The sequence below is a fragment of the Haliotis rubra genome, unplaced genomic scaffold, assembly GCF_003918875.1.
Source record: "Haliotis rubra isolate DU_JTF1 unplaced genomic scaffold, ASM391887v1 Scf577, whole genome shotgun sequence".
Taxonomy (NCBI): domain Eukaryota; kingdom Metazoa; phylum Mollusca; class Gastropoda; order Lepetellida; family Haliotidae; genus Haliotis; species Haliotis rubra.
The window spans coordinates 662,539-673,906 of record NW_025767276.1 but is presented as its reverse complement, the minus strand read 5'-3'; positions in this window follow the sequence as shown (position 1 = coordinate 673,906).

The window sequence follows — 11,368 nt, the reverse complement described above, 5'->3', positions numbered from 1 at the left end:
GTTGCATGTAGATTAGATCTGTCTATCAAGCTTCCCAGGTTATAATGTTGGAGGATAATACTGACTGGCTTGTTTCCTTCCTTTTTTCAGTTTGATAATTTATAGGTCCAAATCGACGACTCCTCACATTGGGAATGCCTAAAACCCGGGCTAAGCAAAGCCGGGCCGGGTTAGAAGGTTATAATAAAAATGGATTGCAGAATATTAAAACGAAACGTGCGCATCTGGGATGATACACCTCCAGCGTTAACAAAATGAATAGTTTTGCCCAACTTTGAATCAAATTGTATACCCAACAAAACAATGTAATAACGTGAGAACTATGACTTCATACCAAGTGATCCTGCATCAAAGTCATTGAACCACATGATTGTACTTTCCGCCAAGTCCTTTCTGCAAAGAAGAAAGTCCAGATTTCCTCAGGTCTTGAGTTTCCCGTCTCACTGGGGCTCCTTTTGAATTTATAAAGAAATGATTTTTTCCATCAGAAATATATAGATTCAGAGATTCAGCGTTAGTCTACGACTTCGTGACTATTAGTAAGAAATGGACATATACTTGGATGTTCCCTTGTTCACAAAATGCGTTGGGAGCGCTGCTTGGGATGATCAACCGCCAGTTGTGTGTGATTGTTCGGTTGTTCTTTAACGCCCCATTCAGCAATGTCCCAGCAATATATTACAACGGTTTGTAAAAACCAGACAATCATGTGATTGAAATGAGCATTGATCCATGCAACTGGGATACGATGAGATGAATCAATCAAGTCAACGAGTCTGACCACCTCATCCCGTTAGTCGCCTCTTACCACAAGCAGTGGGTTGCTGTAGATTCAATTCTAACGCGGATCTTTACGAGTTGCCAGTTGTGACATCACGTCTACAGCGCCATATTGAACCAACAATCTGTGCTCACGCTATCAATCACTGGTTTGACTGTGTAAGACCAAAGCATGCAATACATTGTACACAGTGATGCACACATCCTAATACATATGCAAAGTGCTCGCATAGACAGGCGCATACTCTGCCAGATAATTGTCTGTTTGTTTGTTTGTTTGTTTGCGTACTAAGCAATATTGAAGCTATATGACGTAAGTCTGTAACAGTCGGAAGCATTCCATGCTTTTCATAAGAACCGTATGGTCCACGCAGCAAAGGTACTGTAAATCCCCATGGTCCCTAGCATGATGATCTACCTACAGTTGCTGGAGACCATTAACCCGTTTTAACATCTATTGTTTCCCATAGTGATATCCCTTTTAGGTACGTGCTATCTCTAACTATGATATCATTGTTGTTCTACTGTCCTTTAGCGGCAGATTTTATCATATAACGTTACCCATTATTAACATATGAACTATTCTAGTCACGATATGGCTGAACTATTGCCGATGTGACTTTAGATTTTAACTCACTCACTCACTCATAAGAGCCGCACAAAGTGTAGACTGGGTGGACAGTAAGATGTTTTGTTTTATAAGTATCCGACTGTACCAGTCGTTTTATCAGGCCTTGGTTTCGTATGGAATCCTGGAAGGGACATTGTCGCGTTGTCGCGCATTTTTAGGCTTTTTTACGCATCATAGATAGGCAACAATGGGACAACGCGACATATTTTGACCTTGAAAATTGTCGCTTTGTCGCATTGTCGCCCTTTGGAGGAATAGAAAAATATTATTTAAAACGCGACATGCGACATCGCGACAATGCGACAAATGGCCGAAATGTCGCCTCATTTTGCATGTTTTTGAGAGGGCGACAACGCGACAATGTGACAACGCGACAATGTTCCTTCTCGGATTCCATAGTTTCGTGTCCGGCTTCAAGTACTAAATTTTAAAGGTCGTCGCGATAAAATCGCAATACTGCAAACGTGTTTACGAGCCGTAAAAACTGATTTCAAACAAGCAATTTAACACACTATAGACTGGTTTACCTCTACAGGCAAATTGAGTGGTGACTGGGGATCCGAAGACTGTCCCTGCTGTCACCCGCGTCAGCGACTAAAGTAGTATACAAACATTACCTACATCATGGCCACGCGTGTAGTTAATTCAAATACAGCTGTTCATGTCAACGTTGTCCAGTTCCATGTAAGTCTAATACCAGAGCCATAAGCCCAGCTACCTTAATGGTTTACAATATACACATCGACATGTACAGATATTTACTGATGCAGGAGGGACGGTGGGGTAGTCTAGTGGTTAAAGCGTTCGCTCGTCACGCCGAATACCCGGTTCGATTCACCAAATGGGAACAGGGTGTGAAGCCCATTTCTGGTGTCCCTCGCCGTGATATTGAGGAAATAGTGCTAAAAGCGTCGTAAAACTAAACCCACTCACTACTGATATAGGAGCCAAATTCGTGAGTGTCGGTGAGTGAGTGAGTAAGTGAATCAAGCTTTGGTCCAGGTGATAGCGTCATTACTGAATCGCATTGACGGGGCTTGTGACCTCCAACAAGCCAGACCACACACTGTGACCACCCAGTGCCCTTTAGTGCTGGGTCCCAGGAAGCATATTAGGTATTTGACTAGCCTTTGCATGTATTTATGAAGGGTGGCACCGAGAGGACAGAAAACGCTCAACACCTGGTATCGACATTTGATAGTGATTCATAAACACGATTAAGATACAGTCGGAAATGTACAATCGAGCTTTCTTATGGGAGTATAAAGAGTTTTGCCGCCTGGTTTTACAAATACGTTCAACCAATGCTATTTAGAAAGTGATCAAATGTAACATATGTTATAGTTGGGATTACACTTTCTCAGTAAAGTTCAGATTCTGATACCTTTCGGGATTCGAGCCCACACACAGGTACCTAATTGCCACCATAAGTCAGAGATCTTAACCACTCAGCCACCCCGGCTTCCAAAAAGTTGGAATCCCAGATGGGATTAACCTAACAAAAGTACTAGAATTTGTTCTTTTCTGAGAAAGTGCAATCCCAAAATATAAGATATATGTACATGCATGTTACGTTCAACAAACATCCACAGTGATCAAGATAATAACATGTAAAACATCCTGAAGCTATTGTCTGCTTTTGTACCCATGACTGGAGTTGCTACCATGTATGTGGTTTTTTTAAGTTTACAAAATGAGTATTTGTTGTAAATGATAATTATATTCGACGAAGCATACATAATCGTAAAAATTATTAATGTAACTTTTCTGCCTTTTCTGCGCATAAGTCCTAACTGATTGTTATATCACCGGATATCGTTTTTAGGAAGTACTGTAGTTGCCTCTTGTGTTTTATCACTTATGTACCTAAAATGTGTAATTTCTTTCTGTTTTTTATATACAGTGAAGCCCCGTTAGTCCGGACTCCGATAATACGGATGTCTCGGCTCCCGGACGATTTTAGCTTGTTACCAATCTATGCCTATTTAATTTGCCTCGATTTGAGCCGTTATTCACAGGAGGCAATCTCATGTTCTTATAGCTATGCAGTTTATTATGGCGGTCTTATTACTCAGGGTAATTTAAATGCTATTCTGTAGCATCGGATAAACACTTAACTGTCTTGGTTCGCGGCTTGGGGAAAAGCTAAGCTAGCCGAAGATCCATGTTTGAGTCCCAACACCCCCGTGAAGATCCAGGTTAGAATTGGTCTTCAGTAACCCATGCTTGTCGTTAGAGGCGGTCAGCCTCGCTCATTTGGCTGACACATATCATCGTATCAAGATTGTGTGGATCGATATTCATGCTGTTGATCACTGAAGACTGGATTATTTACAGACCGCAGCCATATAGCTGGGTTATTGTTGAGTGCGGCGTAAAACAACAAACAAACAATAATCACGAAGCTCCGTTTTGTTTCCGGGTGTTAATTATAATAATGGCAAAAAGCGACATCAAAAGTGTCTTTTGACAATTCCTGTGACTAGGACAAAAACATATGGTGACAGGTCACTCGAGACGAGTGGCCCTCATCTCCGTAACAATCTACCATCTCACCTCAGAACACAACAAGATTTAGCCGTTTTTAAATCAAATCTAAAGACGTGTCTCTTTGCTGAAGCACTTGAACTCTATGTGATATCTAGACCATCTGGGGCGGTGGGGTAGCCTAGTGGTTAAAGCGTTGGCTCGTCACGCTGAAGACCCGGGCTCGATTCCCCACATGTGTGAAGCCCATTTCTGGTGTCCCCCGCCGTGATATTGCTGGAATATTGCTAAAAGCGGCGTAAAACAAAACTCAGTCAGTCAGTCTAGACCATCTTAGAGCCAAAGCGCCTTTGAGCGGTTTACGGATATTGGCGCTATACAAGTATTTGTATGTATGTATGTATGTATGTATGTATGTATGTATGTATGTATGTATGTATGTATGTATGTATGTATGTATGTATGTATGTATGTATGTATGTATGTATGTATGTTTCATTTAGCTGAGTGAGTGAGTGAGTGAGTTTGGTTTTACGCCGCTTTTAGCAATATTCCAGCAATATCACGGCGGGGGACACCAGAAATGGGCTTCACTCATTGTACCCATGTGGGGATTCGAACCCGGGTCTTCGGCGTGACCAGCCAACGCTTTAACCACTAGGCTACCCCACCGCCCCTTCATTTAGGTGAAGAGACAGGTGTGTGTATAGCGTTATCTCAACAGTAATGACAAAGAATGGCGGCGTGTCCTATATGTGTGCTAACCTTCCTGTTCGAAACTCGAGATAAGGTTGGCGTGACAGGGAGATCACTTAAAAACCATGACAGTAACACAAAGCTAACACTGCGCCAGCGTTATTCAAGATAAGGCGGAGGGTTGTACTCAAAACCTCATGCGTCAGGTATTGTATTAAGGAGAGTGATTGAACGCTGCAATTCAGACCCTTTGATCTGAAGGATATATTTATATTTAAATATAGTATCAAGTGCGTGTTTACCTTTTATTCCACATGCAGCTGGGAATCGCGAGTTTGTTGAAGAACAGTATGCAGAAAGTGTCGACAGGTCACCATGTCGGGATAGATAAGTAGTATAAGACACCTTAGCTATATATAGAATTGCCTCCCTTTGTCTTACCAGGATCCACTGGTTGTGATGAACGTCAGCGACCCGCATTACCGTGGGCTTATGTCTACATTAAACTGAAATGTCAATTTAGGATATGACTGGCAATGAAGGTGGTGTTGCCTCGTGGTTAAAGCGTTCGCTCTTCACGCCGACGACGCTGATTCAAATTCCCCACAAGGGTACATGGTGTGAAACTCATTTCTGGTGTCCCCAGCCTTGATATCCGTGAAGATCCGGCTTAGAATTGATCTTCAGTAACCCATGCGTGTCGTAAGAGGCGACTAACTGGATCGGGTGGTCAGGCTCGCTGAATTGGTTGACATGTCATCGTATCCCAACTGCGTAGATCGATGCTCATGCTGTTGATCACTGGAGTGTCTGGTCCAGATTCGATTATTTACAGTCCGCCACCATATAGCTGGAATACTGCTGAGTGCGGCGTAAAACTAAACTCAATCACTCACTCATTGACTTCAATGGCGTCAAACCAAACACACACACTGAACCTCGTGACACCTTGACTGACACAGAACACAGAGTTAACACTGATCTGTCCTTATCCCCGAGGGCCTTGGTTGCACTGTTTGCAATATTCAAAGCCACAATAATGTACACTTTGGGTTGCTTTCCACCGCTTTCCTGCATACAAGCGTTAATTGATTTCCTCTCAATAGCTGGAGTGCATTACTAATTTATGATAGATTATATCGCATGGATAATTACTTTGAATAGCTCTGAGTAACAGAAGCAAATAGATCGGGTTCGTTACATTAATGATATAAGAGCAGCTGTTATTGAACATTGCTTCATTATACGTCTAGTCCGTTTACATGTGCTACATGTCCACTCACTCACCCACCCACCCACCCACTCAGCCACTCACTCACTCACTCACTCACTCACTCATAGAGAGATACACGAAATAGTTTTGTACGAACTTAACCAAACACGTTCATCTGAACGTGGCGAAAATGAGATCAAATTGGGAGAAGCACATCCTGGGGTAGAGCTGTCTTACAAGTAGAGTTTGAATCACAAATAAGTTTGCCGACGACAGCTGTGCGTATGGAACAATAGAAATATGCATAGAACATGCCAACGGTTTAACCCTGTCAAACTATACAGATCTCACAGTGACAATATGTAATACATGTACATATTCAGTTTTGCTTAGTATTCAGGTTCCACGATGCTTATATCTAACACATGTGAGGTGGTGGTGTAGCCTAGTGGCCTTCGCTCTTCACGCTGAAGACCCGGGTTCTATTCCTCACATTGGTACAATATGTAAGGCCCATTTCTGGTGTCCCCGCCGTGATATTGCTGGAAACCCAACTCACTCACTCACTCAGTTACCTCTACCATGTGCGTCCCAGAATGATAATATGCATGTAATAAATGTACGCATGTATTTTCGTCTCCTACCCAGTTCCCACAATATCAATATGTAATAAATGCACACATATATTTTCGTCTACTATGCAGATCCCACATAATAGTATATAAACGAATATGTACTCACTGATTATATCCATTTTGCCTTGTAAATTAATACACTTTGCAAATATCACAAACACTGTGCTGTTAATTGCCCTACCATTATATGGAACAGCTGTTAATTGGAAGAATACAACAGTGGTCGAAAAAATACGGTAAGCGAGGTTACTCCTGGACATTAATTTCGTTATGCCAGCAGTTCAATGCCGGAGGAAATCCCAAAGTGAAACAGACAGTTCCATTTACCATTTTAACGGATCTTATGATGATGGTATGGCGACCACCAATAACGGATCATGGCAAATGCCCCCATTAGTGCTGCCTGATCTTGAGGTTATGCAGAGATTTACTTCAAAGGAAGGATATTAACGTGGGGAATGAAGAAAGAACAAACATAGTTATTAAATCGGTCATAAAAGTTACCGAAATGGACCTTGAAGATCCGGGATAGAATTGTCCTTCAGCAACACATTGTTGTAAGTGAGTAAGTGAGCGAGCCTGACCACCCGATCTCGTTAGTCGCCTCTTACGACATGCATGGGTTACTGAAGATCAATTCTAACCCGGACCTTCACGGGTATATTCTTGTAAGAGGCGACTAATGGGATCATCACGGAGCTGTTGAGTAATATGCGCGTTATCTTGGAAGAGGAAGCGTTTGATTCTAGGTTATTTTTATATACAATCCGGCATGAAAGCCATCAGACTCGTATAATATAACACTTAAATTAACCTGTGTTGTATTTTTCCTATGAATATACCCAATTACTGTCATGATTTATGGTCTCAACGTAAAACAATTACCACATATCCGTTGACAAGCACACAATTACACAATGAGTCACCGGTTTCATTGTAGAAACATATGTTAGACACAATAAATAGTATATGCAGTTGTCCATGAGCTACTCGTACAGTAGATGCTCGTAACGAGTAGAGGGACGTGATCGTACCTGCTTTGCTTGTGGTGTACACCGGCGCCCCCTTCATCATATTAAAATGCAAATGACGTATATTTGTAGCTTAAAGCAACGATTTATTATCCGGGAATTTCAAAGCACTCGAAACATTCTGACTGACGTGAAACATCATTACCTGCTATATCTGCGTCGGCTTATATATAAAGTCCCCCGAGGATGGCTAGGCCACATGCGGGCTTATCTGAACGGACCACGAACGTAGAGAGAGAGAATGCTAAAGTCTGGATAATCATCTCACGGTATCATATCTACATGCCTCTCCTTCATCCCTCTCTTCATCGTCAACTCTTTCAAGGCAAAGATGTCAGAGATGAAAGCTGCAGTCTTGATAATCATCTCAATGTCGAATGGGGAGACGAGAGAGAGACCCACTCCGCCTTTTCTGCAATGTTAAGCCCTAGATGAAGCAACTCTGAATCTCCCAATTCGCTGGACCTCCTTTTCAATTTTCGTTTCTACCAAAAGTATAATTGTTTTGTGTTAGTCTAATGCAAGATTTTCACCTACGAGTAATTTTCGACATTTGTGAGTGAACTGACTTGTGTAATAGCCTAAGGTTTTCATAGCTGCTACCATGTATGTGACCCATACTGCCTTCTAAACTTAATCAAGGTAATTATAAACTGCTGGATATTGAATATTAAGAATGCGTAGAGCCAAATTCCCCTAACGCTGTTATATGATGTCATGTAGATGTGGCGAATCAGGATATTACCAAGCACTATTTGTTTAAAAACATCTTTCTTATTCTTTTTCCTTATGCGTGTTAAAATTACGTTGTTTAGTTGGAAATGTGTGGCAGATGTAAGAAGTTGGTAAACATTATCTGTTCATTAATACATTTTAGAAAGGATTAATATATGTGTTTACACAAGATGGGTTTGCTTCTCTTTCAGAATTGTGATGAATAGCTATTACAACTTGAAAAATACATAATTTCAATCTAAGTTTAAAGTTTAAGAATTGGTACATATAGACGCTCTGGAGAATATGATTTTACGGATGCTTTGTACACTTTTTGTGGGGAATGATTTATGAATAAATTACATGTGTTTTTAATGTTTCAAGCTAACAGTGATTCATTTTCACGTATACCTGTATAATATTATGAATAGGATTTAAACAGTATTTTATTTCCATTAATGTTTACATTTTTCATAATACACGACATAACAAAATGGAAATAGGATTAGCAAACAGGCCATATGGCCTATGTCAATGCTTCCCCGCATATAGTTCGTTATATCTTGACATAATTCTATGGAGCAGACATTAGGACATTAATGAATGAATCAAAACAAAATAAAAATAAATAAAATAAAATAAAGAACAAGATACCAAGTGCATTTTATGTTCATGGGTTGTTACTTGAATTCCGTAAAGCGGTTAGTTTCAGTTATGTGAGGTGAGGTGAAATTGGGTTTTACGTCGTGCTTGAGAATATTTCGCTCATATGACGACGTGCATGCGTGTGTATGTGTATGTGCGGCTGCTTGTACTAGCCCAGACCTAAGCTGGTTTTATAGTGCTAGCTCACTGAGATACCATGCTGCAGTGAACATTATACTGATTCCGAGCCAACCAGTTCTTGTTGTACCCATTAATACCGAGCGCCAGGCAGGGACCAACAAGTACCTTCTTTAACGTCTTTCGGTATGACGCGGTCGGGGATCGAACCCGCGACCTTCCGCTCTCCGGACGGACGCTCTAACCACTACACCACGGAGGCGGTCTTCAGTTATGTAATTCTGAACCGATTTTGTAAGGTTTTCATTGTCTAAAGGAGATGAATCGTCATTGCCGTGAAGTATAGTATATATGCTGAGGTGGTTAAGGACAAAGTATTTGTCAAGTCTAAACTGGGCATAGCGGGGACATGACAGAAAAAAATGGATAGCATCTTCTCTGTTATGGCCACATGAACAAGTGGGATCATCAATCAGGAATGTGTCAAATAAGTGTGCTTTTAAATCACTACAACCTAGCCTAATTCTGGATAGGATCACTTGGTATTGTCGCTGGCCATAACTAGCAATGTATGTAAAATTTGAAGAAATCTGAATGTCTGTGGAAATCAATTGTTCAAAAATAGATAGGGAATCTACATTTCTGATATTGATATCAAGTGCATTTCATGCTTTAACAACATAGGATACTGGGATAAGCGCCCTGCATTTGTCTGAAAGTCGTTGGAGTTACGAAGGTTGTATCCTGTTATGCTGGAGATACTAGGTGGGACCCATAAAGATAGGTATTTAGGAGTCAGCCCATTGACCATTTTGTAATATATACATAATTTATGGTAATGTCGTCTGTCAGACAGTGAGCAAAAAACCCGTTTCCCTGTAAAGCTTTTCGTGACTAGTTCCTCGTACTGCTCCATATATTGTTCGAAGAGCATCCAAGTGTAGGTTTTCTAGCATTTTTACTTGTTCTTTGTTACAATTATCCCAAATGTATCGCAGTAGTCAAATATGGGTAAGATAAAAAATTCCCTTAAACTACTTAATACACCTGAACTGGAAGTAGTATCTATAGGCAGTGTGAGAAATAGCCACTGGCCCGCTATCCTGTGCCTAGTAAAAATCCAGTCGGGCCAGTAAATCTCCACAGTCACTGGCCCGACTGGCTGGTGAATTTTCATGGGGTCATTTTGTAAATATATCACACTCTCCGACTTAAGTTATAACACTTTTAAATCAATCAAGGTTATAGCCTGATAAAAAAAAATCATCATAATAGCAGCTTAATGATGAAACCCGTGTCTACATTTAAATGTCGGGTTAGTGAATTATTTTCTTGGCTAGTAACTTTCAGGCAGAGCTAGCCCGACTGGCTAGCAGGGTCAGGAAACTATTTCTCACACAGCTGCCACGAGGTGTGTTTCATATTCAGATCTGTGCATAAAGATTTAGACTGACAAAAAACCCAAGAGCATGTTACTAGAGGGTTGACTTCAGCTTTTCAATAGTTAACTTTTCCCTTAATATTCCACAGGCCGATCATTGTTGTTTTCTTTAGGTTACATGTTGCAATATGTTGTCTTTTTAATGTCAATCGCGGAGAACAGGTTTTGCTGAAAAGTTCAAATCGTGTCAGATTGTATGTCTGAAATTGTGCCATTTGAGAGGAAATTACTCTTATCAAATGTCTTGCAATTCATTCTAAAAGTAAAATGTAAAATTATTTATTATACTTGTCACCTAATCATATTCATATTACATATTATCCCAGGGTTAGATTACATTACATTACATACTAACATTTGTATAGCGCCGATATCCAGCTCAGTTCGGCTGCTCAAAGGCGCTTAGTTTTTCACTCGTTCACATCATATTGTCAATCTCAACTCCCTTGGGACCATACAACTCTTGCAGCCATTAGGCGCACCGAGCTATTGTGCATACCCATCCTTACGAGGTACCCATTCACAGCAGGGTGGACTGGGACATAGTCACAGTACTTTGTCCAGGCTTTACTGCACGTTGCTGTACCCGCAACTAGGTGTTTGCACGTATTCATGTGGCCACCATCAGGTCATATACCAACGGATTCGTGGGAAGATACATTTCTTCAACCCATCTTGTCCCGCAGAGCAAGTAGTTTAGTACCACTCCTGCTATATTCTCACTTCTCTGAAATTTATGTTTATATCACGCCGAAGACCCCGGTTCGATTCCCACAATGGGTACAATGTCTGAAGCCCATTTCTGGTGTTCCCCGCAGTGATGATATTGCTGGAATATTGCTAAAAGCGGCGTAAAATCATACTCACTCACTCAGTTGCTGCTCGCGGTTCGATTTGAGAAACACATAAAACTTACTAATGGCCTAACTAGTGTATTGCGCCGTCTCTTCATTGGCG